Source organism: Triticum aestivum, chromosome 6B (genome assembly GCF_018294505.1).
Source record: "Triticum aestivum cultivar Chinese Spring chromosome 6B, IWGSC CS RefSeq v2.1, whole genome shotgun sequence".
Lineage (NCBI taxonomy): Eukaryota > Viridiplantae > Streptophyta > Magnoliopsida > Poales > Poaceae > Triticum > Triticum aestivum.
Window position 1 is genome coordinate 480387045 of NC_057810.1, and position 15981 is coordinate 480403025.

The 15981-nt window shown below is 49.4% G+C and overlaps 1 pseudogene; it reads left to right on the top strand.

The window, feature by feature from the left end:
* The first annotated feature begins 12871 nt into the window (after positions 1-12871).
* On the top strand, positions 12872-15424 carry LOC123134261 (UDP-glycosyltransferase 82A1-like; annotated as a pseudogene).
* Positions 15425-15981: the final 557 nt, after the last annotated feature.

Consider the following 15981-nt stretch of genomic DNA (forward strand, 5'->3'; position numbering starts at 1 on the left):
GTTTTTAGCTTTCTCTACTGAGGTGCTCATCCGGAATAACCAGGGCTTTAGTAGTAGTTCTCCTTTGGCTGCCTTAGCCGATAAAATGGAACGTAAGGTAGCAAACCCAGGAGCCGGGCAACCCAACATTTGACCAAAGACATGATTCGGAGCTGATACATATAAGGCCAAACTTGCGACGCCGAACACTCCCAAAGGTATTCGGACTTCATAACATATACAGGGCTTTGTAACGCCCTCGATAATGAACCCCATATTTCCAGGTAAATGCATTAATCTATCGTGGCGAAATGCCAATAACGCCAGTATCCATCATGGGTGTTTTAAATACCCGCGGGATGTCAAGCAACAAGAGACATTAAAGAAGGTTTACACAGGGGCTTAATCTAAAGAGAAACCTTTGAGTGGGGCCCTGCTGCACTTCTGCGCCTTTGTCTCGGTTGTGCCGTATCCTGGAAGGGTGTAGCACGATTTTCATCTGTATGAAAAAAGGAAAAAAACACCTAGGTAAAAGAGTCTGGTGTAATCATGCGAGAAGTTGGTTATTCTCAGTGAATCATGAAAATGCAATCTATTATTATATCAATAGAATTGAGCCGAACTGTGGGCTTTTTTACATGCAGGCAGCCCCTAGCACCGCTTGTGGGGGTATATCTATAGGCCCGAGCTCATGTTTATCCGGGCTGTTACAGCCGGCGGTGCGCTGGACTCGTCTAACCATGTCTGTGATCTTAACGACCGGTCGTGTATTCTCGTTGGAGAGGCCGCTTAGTATTCGGCTGTGAGAGCCGCCACATATTCTTCCGCACGCAAGGAATGCTCTATGTTGCTGTTAACTTTGATGACACCACGTGGACCGGGCATCTTGAGTTTAAGGTAGGCGTAGTGCGGGATTGTGTTGAAGCGAGCGAAGGCCGCTCTTCCAAGTAGTGCATGACAGCTGCTCCGGAATGGAGCAATGTCGAAGATTAATTCTTCGCTTCTGAAGTTATCGGGAGAACCGAATATAACCTCTAGTACTAGAGAGCCCGTGCAGCGGGCCTCAATGCCTGGTATTACTCCTTTAAAGGTAGATTACTTTGGCCGATTCTTGATGTGTCTATCCGCATTTTGTAGACAGTGTCCTGGTATATCAGGTTAAGAATACTACCGCCGTCCATAAGGACTCGAGTGAGATGGTATCTGTCAATTATTGGGTCGAGCACCAAGGCAGCCGATCCCCCGTGCCGGATAATAGTCGGATGATCCCTGCGATCAAAAGTGATCGGGCAGGCCGACCAAGGGTTCAATTTGGGGACAACGGGCTGTACAACATATACGTCTCGGAATGTGCGCTTGCGCCTTCTCTTTGGTATATGAGTTGCGTAGATCATATTCACCGTTTTGACTTCTGGTGGGAAATTTTTCTGTCCCGCAGTGTTCGGCTGGCGAGGCTCATCCTCATCTTAACTTGGTGTCTCCCTTCCTTTGTGTTCGGTGTTTAGCATGCTGGCCTGCTTGAAGACCCAGGATTCTCTGTGGGTGTGATTTGCAGGATTTTCGGGGGTGCCATGGATTTGACATAATCTGTCCAGAACCTTGTTCAGGCTGGATGGCCCATCTTTGCTGCCTTTAAATGGATTTTTCCATTGACCGGGTCGAGAGCCCCTTAATCTGGCATTGACCGCCGTGCTATCTGGACTGTCTTCATTGCTTCGACGCTTGTTTTTGTTGTGTCGCGGCTTCCCGTTGCCATCCCTGATTTCGGATGTGCCTAGGTCGCTGGTGCTTCTACGGGCTAACCAGTTGTCCTCTCCCGCGCAAAAGCGGGTCATGAGGCTTGTGAGGGCTGCCATTGTCCTTCGCTTTTCTTGGCCGAGGTGCCTAGCAAGCCATTCGTCTTGGATTCTGTGCTTGAAACCGCTAAGGCTTCGGCATCCGGACAATCAACGATTTGATTCTTCTTAGTGAGAAATCTGTTCCAAAGGTTACGGGCTGACTCTCCGGGTTCTTGGATTATGTGAATTAAATCGTCTGCATCCAGAGGTCGGACATAGGTCCCTTAAAAATTGGCCCTGAAAGCATCCTCAAGTTCCTCCCAACTTCCAATTGAGTTTTCGGGGAGGCTTTTCAACCAATGCCTAGCTGGTCCTTTCAACTTGAGGGGTAGGTATTTAATGGCGTGGAGATCATCTCTGCGAGCCATGTGGATATGAAGGATAAAGTCTTCAATCCAGACTCTAGGGCCTGTCGTTCCGTCATATGCCTCTATATTCACGGGTTTGAATCCATGTGGAAACTCGTGATCCAGCACTTCGTCGGTGAAGCACGGGGGGTGTGCGGCACCTCTGTATCTGGACATGCCGTGGCCTCCTGTTGACGGCTGTTGTGGTTGGGTGTTGATTCCGAGGTGGTATTCGATCAATATGATCGTTTTGGTGTATGCAATCCTGCGCCGGGGCGCGCTTCTTAGATCCATAGATGGACCTGTTTGCACCTGCTTTTTTGTCTAGGAGCTCACGTAGATCGTGTGCTGGCTTGTGTGCGGAATCATTTGCCGCCCTGTCGTGGCCACGGGGTGGCCGGTCCGGCTGATCAGCCGTATTGTTTTGCGGCGGAATGGGCTCTATGGCCTCCTCGTCGAATTCGGGCAGCAGGTTGCGCTTTGGGTAGCTCTTTGTGTGGCGATCGTTGCCATATTTTTCTTCAGTGTCTAGCACCTTATTCCATATGTGATCGAGCGTATCCTGCACGGCCTTAAGCCTTTGCTTCTACTTCTTCAAGCTCCTTGTAGTGGCCATAAGCCTTCTATGGAGGTTCTCTTGTTCCAAACGTGTTTCTGGGATGATGAATGCATCGTCATCCGAACTGTCCTCCTCTGCGAAGGCAGGTTGATGAGTTTTATCCTCGGTATCGCCCTGGTCGGGCATTTGCTCTGGGATATGTTCGGCTTGTCCTGGTTCATCCTGCTCCATTGCAGGGTCCATGGGGTCGTCGTTTGCTTTGGAGTCGACCGAGGTGTTATTTTTTCTTGCACTATTGTCGCCATTTTTACTGTGGCTGGATTTGGAGCAGCGCTTGCGTCGTCGCTTTGGTTTCTGCTCGGGGGGATTATCCTCCGTTTCATCCTTTTTGCCGCCGTTGCTCTCCTAGGGCGTGTGTACCATGTATATATCACATGATGAGGTGGCTGTCCGGCGCTCTGTGGGCGGTGGTTCTATATCATCTCCCACATCAACGTCCATACTGTCGATGTCTTCAGAGTCGAAGTCAAGCATGTTGGTTAAGTCATCGACAATGGCTATTAAGTGGGTGGTGGGTGGGTAGCGAATTTCTTCGTCGTCTGTATCCCACTCGAGACGGACATAGTTCGGCCAAGAGTCTCGTGATAAAGAGAGAGACCTCAATGAATTTAGCACGTCACTGAAGGGTGAGTGTTGAAAGATATCCGCGGAGGTAAACTCCATGATCGGTGCCCAATCAGATTCGATAGGCACGGACCCACGCGGTCCGGATCCTAAGACCGGAGACGAGTCCGTGGGTCTGGTGACACAGATTTCCCTAGGGGTGGCGTCTATGTTCGGCTCCAACACCGATGAGTGTGCGGCCTCCATGGAGGGGTCCATCCCCCTGTCCTTGGATGGTGTGATCTACTCCGGATTAGGGGTCGGGGCAACCACAGGTGCGATATTCTGAACACTGTCCGATGGCAGATCTAGGTCATGCATGTCGTGAGTGTTCGGTGCTCCCGATGTAGGCTCAAACCCGTCGAAGATCAAGTCTCCGCTGATATCGGTCGTGTAGTTCAACTTTCCGAACCTAACCTGATGGCCAGGGGCGTAGCTGTTGATCTGCTCCAGATGGCCAAGCGAGTTGGCCCACAGTACGAAGCTGTCGAATACGAAGATCTGTCCAGGGAGAAAGATCTCACCCTAGACTGCATCGTTGCTGATGAGCGAAGGAGCCATCAAGCCTTGTCGCGACGACTCGGAGGAACTCTCAATGAAAGCACCAATGTTGGAGTCAAAACCGGCGGATCTCGGGTAGGGGGCCCCGAACTGTGCGTCTAAGACTAATGGTAATAGGAGGCTGGGGACACAATGTTTACCCAGGTTCGGGCCCTCTCGATGGAGGCAATACCCTACTTCCTGCTTGATTGATCTTGATGATATGACTATTACAAGAGTTGATCTACCACGAGATGTAGAGGCTAAACCCTAGAAGCTAGCCTAAGATTATGATTGTTCTTGTCCTACGGACTAATCCCTCTGGTTTATATAGACACCAGAGGGGGCTAGGGTTACACAGACTCGGTTATAGAGAAGGAGATCTACATATCCGAATCGCCAAGCTTGCCTTCCACGCAAAGGAGAGTCCCATTCGGACACGGGATGAAGTCTTCAATCTTGTATCTTCATAGTCCAACAGTCCGAACAAAGTATATAGTCCGGCCGTCCGAATACCCCCTAATCCAGGACTCCCTCAGCGACCCTATACTCACCTAAGTTAAAAAACATTCTGAGAGGAGAGCGATCCTCCCACTCGGGAGCTTAGCCGCGACCCAATAATCGCCTAAGTTAAAAAAACATTCTGAGTGGAGGGTGATCCTCCCACTCAGGGGCTTAGCTGCGACCGTACTCGCCTAAGTTAAAAAACATTCTAAGTGGAGTGCGATCCTCCCACTCAGGGGCTTAGCTGCGACCCCGTACTCGCCTAAGTTAAAAAAAACATTCCGAGTGGAGAGCGATCCTCGCACTCGGGGGCTTAGCTGCGACCCTGTACTCGCCTAAGTTTAAAAAACATTTCGAGTGGAGAGTGATCCTCCCACTCAGGGCTTCACTGCGACCCCGTACTCGCCTAAGTTAAAAAACATTCTGAGTGGAGAGTGATCCTCCCACTCGAGCGGTTAGCTGCGACCCGTACTCGCCTAAGTTAAAAAACATTCCGAGTGGAGAGCGATCCTCCCACTCGGGGACTTAGCTGCGACCCCATACTCGCCTAAGTTAAAAAAACATTTCCAGTGGAGAGCGATCCTCCCACTCGGGGGTTAGCTGCGACCCCGTACTTGCCTAAGTTAAAAAACATTCCAAGTGGAGAGCGATCCTCCCACTCGGGGGCTTAGCTGCGACCCCGTACTCGCCTAAGTTAAAAAACATTTTGAGTGGAGAGCGATCCTCCCACTCGGGGGCTTAGCAGCGACCCCATACTCGCCTAAGTTAAAAAAAACATTCCGAGTGGAGAGCGATCCTCCCACTCGGGGGCTTAGCTGCAACCCCGTACTCGCCTAAGTTAAAAAAACATTCCGAGTGGAGAGAGATCCTCCCACTCGGGGGCTTAGCTGTGACCCTGTACTCGCCTAAGTTAAAAAACATTCTGAGTGGAGAGCAATCCTCCCACTCGGAGCTGCGACCACGTACTCGCCTAAGTCGCAAAGATCCCTTGAGCTATGCCACAAATACAACGTACACTACATTTTGATACATAAGGACGACGAGGTGTCGACTGAACACCGCGTCTGAGCTACGTCACAAGTACAATGTGCGCTCCATCTCGATCTGCAAGGACGTAGAGGTGTCGACTAAACACATCGTTAGACCCACTCGACGAAGGATGAAAGGATCAAGATTCACTCGGAATTGAAAGACATTCAGAAGCGACAAAAGAAAAAGGCATGATATTCAAGGAAAACCAAGTTCAGATAAATCCCGCAAAAGTTAAAAACCGCGGTGGGCAAAAGTACTTAGGCACCAAGCCTGAAAGAGTTTAACGGTTACATGACCACTCGGCATTCCGAGGCAAATAAAGGTGGGGCGTAATGTTTGTTCACTCGGCGGGAGGAGGACTGGCTGGCTCGACGAAGCTGTCGAGGTCGATGCTGTCTGTGATATGGGCGGTAGCGTCAAGGAAGGTGTCGATGAAAGATTGGAAGCTGAGCTTCTTAGTGTTGGCAACCTTGAGAGCCGCCAGCTTGTCTTCTTTGACATCCTTGCAGTGCATTCGGACCAGCGACAGAGTGACGTCAGCGCCACAACGAGCAGATGACTTCTTCCATTCCTGCACTCGACAAGAGATTTGATTCAGTCGAGTCATCAAAAACTCGAGATCCTATGAGAGTTCCGCCCGAGGCCAGAGTTCTGCATCAATCCGCGTCATTGCCGCCTTCAGTCGAGCAAGGTAATCCACAACACTGTCCAGACGAGACTCCAACTGCAGCACGCTCATTGCAACATCATCCTTGAGAGGAGAGTTTATGGGGTCAAGACTCGTTTTGACTCACCCAGTTTCAGCTTCAAAGTCTGGACAAAGTTCTGCATAGTCGGAAAAGCAGTGAGTGGACAGTTAAATAAGACATGTCAGTCGACATCAACAGGAGGAAATACCTTCAAGCTTCAAGAACAACTTCGCAGTAAGTTGCCCCAAATAAGACTCCAGTTCGCCCTTCTTGGCCTTAAGGCTCCCAACTTCGTCGGTCAAACTTTGCTTGTCTTTCTTCAGTTGCGCAACCTCTTGGTTCGCTTCAAAAATGGCAGTCTTCAGCTTGGAATTCTCCTCTTCCAACTTGCCGACTGAGGTCAACTTCTTCTCTGCAAGTGTTGTTTTCTCTTGCGCCTCCTTCTGGGCCGCGACAAGGTCATGATCCTTCTGTTCTAGAGCCTACTTCATTTTCTCTAAAGAAATAACGTTCTTCAGATGAGCTTGAAGTTGATGGTTTTCACTACGCACATCTGTTCGAGTGGAATCACTCAGTTCAAAGAGACTGAAAAAAGAGAGAGAATCGTAAGGTGGGCGGTTGATGAGTGGTTACCTCCCATGATAGCTACTTCGGCCTAGGCCTTCTTCAGGTTCTTCTTGGCCAAATCCAGGTCAAGTTCGAGGCTGATTTGCTTCTTATTCAGTTCAGAAAGCTGAGCGCCAAGATCACAAGACTTCTGCTCTCAACAAATAAGATATGATAGTCGACAGAAACAAAAGTCAATCACAGTGAAAGTTGCTCTAAGACTACTGTTGAATCAAACATTCAACAGTAGTCTCAGGGACTACACCTAGTGGGTGCACTTGGCGTGCCCCCACTAGTCAGGTTTTTACACTCGGCATGGTCTGCCCGCCATGAGTATAAAAAAACAAGAGAGAGTTTCTCAGACCCCAGCAGACTATCAGCAATCGACCGCGGTCTCGGGGACTACATGCAGTGGGTGCACTCTGCGTGCCCCCACTGGTTCAGAAAAACACTCGACTCAACATGGTCGATTCAAGTGGAAGAATTGTTCAGCTGTAAGTCAAAAACACCAAGTGGGTGGTTGAATGCGAAATACAGAGCCATGATAGATGCACATAATAGGTTTCAAAACACTCATCCAAGGACACAGTGTGGACAATGAAGCAACAGTCGCAACTAATCTTGACATTGGCTTGCAAAGCAGTAGTGGCGTTGTAGGCAACCTGACTGGCCTCATGCACCACCTTCATCTGCTCCATCATGAGGTTCACCTGGACAAGGGCTTCCCTGGCAGCACTCGGCGGGTCGTTTGGAGTTTGGTATGCAGCACAGAGCGATGGTGGCAGTCCAGTCGGAGCAGTCACAGGGTCCGAGGCATGGAGTTGGACGGGAGCGGCAGAGACTTGAACAGTCGACGCCGAAGGACAGTCGATCGACAACGGATTGGCAAAGGTAACATTGGCCCGAGCCAGATCTCTGGATCGCTGGACCACCACCTCAGGCACCAATGTCGACTAAAGCACCTGACCCTCGGCCATCCTCCCACTTGAAGCCCTACCCCTCCTTCTCCTCTCTCTCTCTCAAAGGCGCTTCCTCATCATCATCTGGAAGCCTAATGACGTCCCACGGAGCTGCAACAGAAAGCAACCTTCAGAGTTCAATCGACCAACAATCCAGTCGGTAGAATAAATTCAAGATGGAAAGGGCGTACCAGCTTTAAAAGTGACCATGTCATTGGTCTCCTCATCACATGAGGCCTTGTCAACATCCATATCAGTCGCAGAAGTTCTAGTGCTGGGAAAGCTCATAATCCACTCGGTCAAAGCACAAGTATCAGTCGGAAGAACAAAACACAGAAAGACAAAGCACTCACCCAGAGGCAACATGAACGTCCAACTTGATCTTGCGCAAGGTCTTCCGAGCCTTCAAAGGCGCGACCTTGGGCTTCTTGGTGACCTTCTCCGTCATCTCCGGAGTCGAAGTCCGAGTGCGCTTCTGCGCTTGAGTACTTTGTGCCGCGGTCTTGCCGCGCCCGCCTACTGGATCTTGGAGTTGCTTGGATCGACGCTCCGAGCGTGGTGGTGAGTCGACCACCTCCTCATTGTCCGACTTGTCACTTTCCTCTTCGTTGTCATCTTTTGGAGACTGCCATTCGCCGCTTTCTTCTGTGTTGTCCTCTCCCTCCTGGTCTTGCTCCGAAGCTTGCTTGCCGTTGGGCATCGAGTACATCTTAGTATAAACCTACAAGACAAAAGTCGTTCGCACATCAGTCGGATTCAGAAACAGTTACAAGATAGATTGAAGTTCACTCGGTAGCAGAAATCAGACCTTATCTGGCTGGTTGTCGGTGTCGAATGGATCGACCCTCCTGGCTCCCCTGGGGTTGTCCTTGTTCCCGGTAATACCCTTCAACCACAAGGCCACCGTCTCGTGCGTAACCTCCTCCGGGTGAACCCGAGCAGTGTCATTGACACCCGAGTACATCCACATCGAGGGGTCCCGAGCTTGGAGTGGTTGAATATGTCGACTGAGGAACACCTCCAACAAGTCCATACCAGTCACGCCCTGACGGACCAACTGAACCACCCTCTCGACCAACATGTTCGTCTCTACTTTCTCCGTTGCAGTAACGATCAGAGAAGAAGGCTGCTGGGCGCGATCTAGGGAAAAGGGGGGAGACAAGTCGAGTGACCGAGGGTCACAATATCCTGGAAGTAGAACCAGGTCGACTTCCAGCCCCTGACCGACTCGGGAAGTGTCATAGTGGGAAAAGTGCTCCTCTTCCTCATCTGGATCCCTAGACCCCCACACATCTAGATCACATGTGTTCTCTCGTCACTCGGGTTCTCTTTCTTTACGGTCTGGGAACGGATTGTGAAAATGTGTTTGAAAAGACCCCAGTGCAGTCGACAACCCAGGAAGTTCTCGCACATGGACACAAATGCAGCAAGATATGTGATTGTGTTGGGAGAGGAGTTGTGAAGCTGGGCCACAAAAAAGTTCAGAAATCCCCGGAAAAAAGGATGCGGAGAAAGGGCAAACCCACGGTCGACGTGGGTAGCAAGTAGGACGCACTCACCCGACCGCGGTCGAGGCTCCATCTCCCCCTCCGGCAGCCTCGCGGCTCCAGCAGCGATCAGACTGGAGGCGGCCAGATCCTCCAAATCCTCTTGCCGAAGAGTGGAACGGATCCAATCTCCTTTGATTCACCCCGGCGGCAGCTCGGACCTCGACGACGATCCTTGATTGGTTTCCTTCCCCTTCGCCGCCCCTGTCGCCTTCTTCGCGCGCTCTAGCACCGTTGTCTTGTCCTTCACCATGTTGGGGGTGGCGCACTGGTAGGGTGGCGGTAGCAAGGGCGGACGAAGATGCAGTGGAGAAGCAGGGAGAGAAAAGGGGAACGGGGGTGCACAGTGCAGACGCCTCGACACCGACGCTTATAAAGGCCAACTTCCGAGTGGCTGACGTGTGGGTCCGTGCAATCCTGTCAAATCCCGCAACAATCGCTCGCCGAGTACGTGGCGAAAAGGTGGCGCAAAAATCGAGGCACCCCTGTCTATCCATCCCGCTTGCTACGGCACGCTCCGCCACGCGCGCTTCCCCAAATTTTCAAATCCCGTGAGGTCCGGGATCCGTAGTAACCAATCGCGCCGAAGACCTAGCATCGAAGCAACACTCGACAGGGTAACAACATGATTACACTCGACAACTCCTGAATAGATCAAGGCGACTGAAGCGAAGCCGAAGTTTCAGCACAAGCCTCCGACCCAGCATGAATACTCGTGAAGCACGAGAGCCAAAGTTGGACCAACTCCAACCTTCTTTCCACTCGGTCCTCAATCCATTCGGGGGCTAATGATGATGACATAGACCTAGGGTAGGCTCATAGGTTTGACCTATACGCCCCACCCAAGGTCACTACCCTAGAAGCAAATACGTTTAAAGAGCAACAGAGGGTATCAATTGAAGTAGTCGTGTGCAAGCCACTCGACCAATCACCTCACTCGGATACCCCTCATTCCTACAATCACTCAACTATATAGAAGACCACTGGGCCAAAGAAGACCAGGAGTCACTAAGGACAGCAACGGTCAGGCATTCAGTCCGTAGTCTTTAAGGCCATTGAATACACTTTATAGCTGGCGTTATCAGTAACGCCCTACCTTTATGTACATTGAACCCCTGTAACGGAGGTGGGCAGAGGTCCTGGCGCACTCTATATAAGCCACCCCCCTCCTCCGAGACAAGGGTTCGCACCCCCTATAACACACACCATATTCCAGTCGACCGCCTCACGGCACCGAGACGTAGGGCTTTTACCTCCTCGGAGAGGGGCCTGAACTCGTAAATTCGTGTGTACATCCTCACCATAGCTAGGATCTTGCCTCTTCATACGTACCCCCTACTCTTACTGTCATTCTTAGAACCACGACACTCGATGGTGTGCACAGATGGCGGCGAGGACGTCGGGGTGGAGCGATAGGGTAGCAATAGCGGCGGCGATAGAGGCGAGCTCCGACGAGCGATTCTGGGCGCGGCAGTGCACAAGGAAGGGGATTTTCGGGCAGAACGAGTGCGGGAGGGGGCTCCTTTCATAGGAGGTTGGCGTGGGTAGAGGGCGACATCGATCGGAAAGAAATTGCGAGGGGATGGGGTTCCCGCGGCGGTACCAATGAGGTTTGGAAGGGGATCGGGGTGTAGGAGGAAGGCGAGCGCGAGACGGAATCGGGCGGTTGGCGGGTCCCAAGCGTTTGTGAGAGAGAGGGGGGAGGGAATCGGATTGGATGACTCGGCCGCAGGCGAGTTGGGCCATTGGTTAGTGGGCCTACGCTGGAGTTTCCAAATAAATATATTTTTCCTATTTTTGAATTAGTAGAGAAACAAAAGGAAAGAAATAAAAATACCCTATGGACATATTACATACCAAAATGATCAGGAGAAAATAATGAACTAATTTCCAGGGGCAAATAAAATACTTACAAAATCTCAAAATTCAAACAGTGCCACAGTTGAAATAAAAAATCATTTTCAAAATACAAAAATGATTTCATATTTATTTTCCCCTAATTATTTGTTGGAAGGAATCATTTTACCCTCATTTCCATATTTCTATTTTTTGGAGAAAAATAATTTGAATAAAAACATGAGATGAGTTTGAATTTGAATTTCACTCCATTTACAAATTATTTTCTGTTTTTCCTTGGCTAAAAATATTTCAAATGTCTCTGAATATGTTGAAGGGCCATAGTTCTTCTCTCTTTTGAATATGTTTTCATAGAATTTGAAATTTGAAAAGTCAAATTTCAACTAAAGCGAAAAGGAATTACAGAAAGAACTAAAAGGCTTTTCAATTTATTCTTTGAACTTCCAACTCTCTTTCTCAAATTTTTGAAGGAGTCATTTTATGTTCGCTCAAGAAAATCATTGAGTTGCATATAGTTTCTGAATTTGAAATATTTCAAATGGATTTAAAATCTTTTTCAAAACTCCTTTTTCATTTCTTTAATTGAGAAGTCATGGCATCTTCACTCTAGGGTTTCATGTTTGAATTGAATTTGAATTCATGCAAGATGAAAGTTTGGGAAAGTCCTTTTATTCCCTCGCATTCAACTTTCAAAAAGTTTCGATTTCCACTTAATTTCACACAATCAATCACAGAAGCAATCATAATCACTTAATAAGTATAACATTCCAAAATTTAAAATTTTGGGATGTTACAATTATTTTCGCAGTTGTATGAAAGTCACCGCTACTATTAAAGGAAGGTTGGTAGTGTCGCCTCCACCTCCTCCCCCAGTTATTTTTCTCCGCGCCTCCCCCTTCACTTTGGTTTACTTTTTCCTGATAATTTTAACAGATGCTGCATAAAATAAAGCCAGCGTAAATAAAGTAACTTGAAATAAAAATAAAAATGTTGATAATTTCCAAAACCACGGCATTCATTAACTCATTCAAATCAAATAAAATTAATTCTTGCTAAAATCTCAACTCAATTAAAACTTTCCTTGTCTTCCCTACCCATAACCAAATCAATTCCAATCTTACCAAAAAATCTTAACTAAATCAAAACTTTTCTTATCTTCTCTTACCCATACTCAAACTAAATTAAATCTTATCAAAATTTGGAATACGATGAGTGTAGGTATAAGTCGGAAATAGTTGATATTGAATCATTAAAATATTTATGTCCCTGTTGCAACGCACTAGCAAATAGCTAGGAAATATATATTTGATGTGTTGCCAAGCCATATGTGGCATCAAAGCACGTGGAATTAATCTGCTACTCCCTCTGTTTCAAAATAGATGACCCAACTTTATACTAAAGTTAGTATAAAGTTGGGTCATTTATTTTGAAACTGAAGAAGTAGATATGTGCAATCTTTTACGAATATGCAAGTCAACGTCTGGCAACAACCGGAAATGAATAAAACATGGATCGCAACGGCTAATAGATACAGCTAACCATGAGACGGAGCGTTTACCTGTGGGCGAAGAGATAACAACAACTTTAATTAGCGAATGTCAAATGGAGAGGGAAAGGGACACTGCCAGTAAGCAAGCAGCCGGCGAATCAGAAATCCCACGTCGCGCGCGCGCGCGGACACATCTTTAAATATTTATACACACCACGTTCGGAGGCCGATCGAAGTCCACAACTCGATCGAAGCGGCCGCCATGGGAGCAGAGCCAGAGCTCGTCGACCCCACCGGGTCCTCGTGCCGTTCCCGGCGCAGGGCCACGTCACGCCGATGCTCCAGCTGGCGCGCGCTCTCGTCGCGCGCGGCGTCACGGCCACCGTTGCCGTGCCAGACTTCGTCCACCGCCGCATGGGCAGCGTCGACGTCGTCGGTGGCGTGGCGCTCGCGTCGATCCCAAGCGGCATCCCGGACGACGATGAAGAGCCACCGGGATTCGCCAGCATCGCGCACGCCATGGAGCACCACATGCCCGCGCACCTGGAGCAGATGCTAGCGCGGCGGGAGGCTCCTGGCGCCAGGGGTGCCGTGTGCCTCATCGTTGACGTCCTCGCGTCGTGGGCCGTCCCCGTGGCCTCCCGGTGCGGCGTGCCAGTCGTCGGGTTTTGGCCGGCGATGCTGGCGACTTTCGGCGTCGTGGCTGCTATCCCGGAGCTTCTTAGCAAGGGGTTCATCTCCGATTGCGGTATGCACCGATCGAACTATCCACGCGTCCAGCTCCTGGATCTTATTTCAACTTCCAAGTATATATACCGTATTTTCAAATGCATGATTAGCTTACGTTGCGCACTGGCAATCACAAGTCACAAAGCTCAGGAGATCCAATCCTACACCTGGGTTCCGAGAACTATACATCTTGGTGATATCTATACTATTCTTTCTTATATTTCTAGCAATAGCAAAAAAGTTAGTACCCGATTGGAGGGAGTACTTACGTTACATATGCATTAGCGTTTAGTGCATTGTAATTGTATGGCGTTGATGATATGCTCGATGTACCAAAGGTAGACTGCTGCCTACCTAGCTAGATGCCTAGATCCTACCAAATAGAGCTAAAGTGCTCGCCGCGCGTCTTTGTTTATGTTAGGCGCTGTTAGTTCTACTTGTAATTAAGGTGGGTTGGCGATCAAGCATCTTTCTCACGGATAAAATAAGACTCGGCACATAAAACGGCATGGCTTAAAACCTGCCAAGACAACGATCGGCGTGCCCTTATGCACACAATCACATAAATTGGCATAGCTTGAATTTAGTACGTCTGAATTTTTGAGGAACGTCGGCATTTTATTGATCAAGTAATAACATTACACAGTCTGATTTGGGGCATTTCAAGCGCAGAGCCGCAGACTCCCTGTCTGTCTGTGCCTCCTCTAGTTTGGCCCTGCTGATGAGTACAACAAAGTTGACTTCAGGTTAAGGCCTTGAGCTATCAATCACCGAGTCTGCCCACGTTATCAGATAGCAGCACGCAGACCTGAACAAGTAATTGTTTACCCCGTTTTATTTCATCTGTTTGTTCTTCACTAAAAAGGGAAATTTTAATTCGGTACGCAGGTAGTCCCATCTCGACGGAAGGAGTCAACAAAGACGAAGCAAAAGCAGACCTCCAGATCGCAAACAACCTCCGCGTGGTGCCCGAAGACTTGCAACTTGGCACCAAAGAGCTGCTGCCATGGCTCGTCGGCTGCGCGGCATCGCAGAGATCAAGATTCGCCTTCTGGCTCCAGATCCTACAGCGCGCCAAGAGCTTCCGCTGCCTCCTGGTCAACTCCTTCCCGGGCGAAGCAGCCGACGAAGGCTCCGGCCACCACGGCACACCACGGGGCCTCCGAATTCTCCAGGTCGGACCACTGCTAACCGACGGACTACTTGACAATCCGCACGAGTTGCCAGCAGAGAACCCTAGCATGTGGCAGGCAGATGGATCGTGCATGGATTGGCTTGACCAGCAACGTGCAGGATCAGTGATCTACGTGTCTTTCGGGAGCTGGGTCACGCCGATCGGGCCGGTGAAGATCAGCGAGCTGGCGCACGGCCTCGAGGCCACCGGGAGGCCGTTCCTGTGGGTTTTGAAGAGCGATCCTTCGTGCCGAGCCGGCCTCCCCAGCGGTTACCTGGAGACGGTGGCCGGCCATGGCAAGGTCGTCTCCTGGGCGCCTCAGGGAGGCGTTCTTGCGCACGAGGCCGTCGGGTGCTACCTCACCCACTGCGGATGGAACTCCACTCTCGAGGCGATACAGCACGGGGTCCGTCTCCTGTGCTACCCGGTCTCCGGTGACCAGTTCATCAACTCTGCCTTCATCGTCAAGATGTGGGAAATAGGGATCAGGCTCCGGCGCACTGGCAGAGGCGACGTGAAAGATTATATCGATCGAATCTTGGAAGGAGAAGATGGAAGACGGTTGCAGGAGAAGATGAATGAGTTGAGGGAGAGGGTTGCGGTGGGTGAGGCAAGGTTTGTAGCCAAGAAGAACCTCAAGGCCTTTGTTGATGGAATTAAGAGAGATGACCTTGCTCCAGGGCATCTAGCCACATAATTAAACTAGAAGAGTTCGACCTAATGTTTTATTTCTGTTGTCTCAGTGAATGCCGATTCGACAAGGTTTATGCTGACATAATTTCTCAAGGGAACGAAATGCTTCATAGATCTAGCTAGATAAAATTATGTGCTTTGATCAGTAACATCGTATCCATATTTCCAATCTGTTTGCAAGGTGAGCAATATTCAAAGAAGTTATATGATATACTAAATTTATTTATGGTGGCCACTCTTTATTGTTTTTGGAGTATACACGGGGGGCGGGAGAGTGGGGTAGTGAGTACACAAATTGACAAGGTTGACACATAAATGTCATTTAGTAAATATTATTCAAAAGAGTATGGCGGCACAAGATCAAAAGTCTAAATGAGAGATAATGAGCTCGACTGCAGCAGTAGAATGAAGATCATGTGCTCTCAAGACCTTGGTATTCCTAGCGTCCTAAATTTTTCATGGGATAGTAAGTAGAACAAAGGGCCTAGCCAAATGGTCAAGACTACCAGGTGGTGGGGCATGCCAAAGGCCATGGATGTTGGGGGTGATGAGAGTAATACCCATACATTGCCCGATTGTGTCGGACTTGAGGCTGGAGATGAAGAGGTGTGAGGCATCCTCTATGTGACGAGACACCATGGTCATTCCTAGTTGGTGGAGATACGCTTGTGGGCGAGGCTGGCTCGAGTGTTAAGGTGGTTGCGGAATAGAAGCCATGCAAATATTGACATGTTGGATATTCGTGTACCCCACATGATTCCCGCATTTGTGTCTTG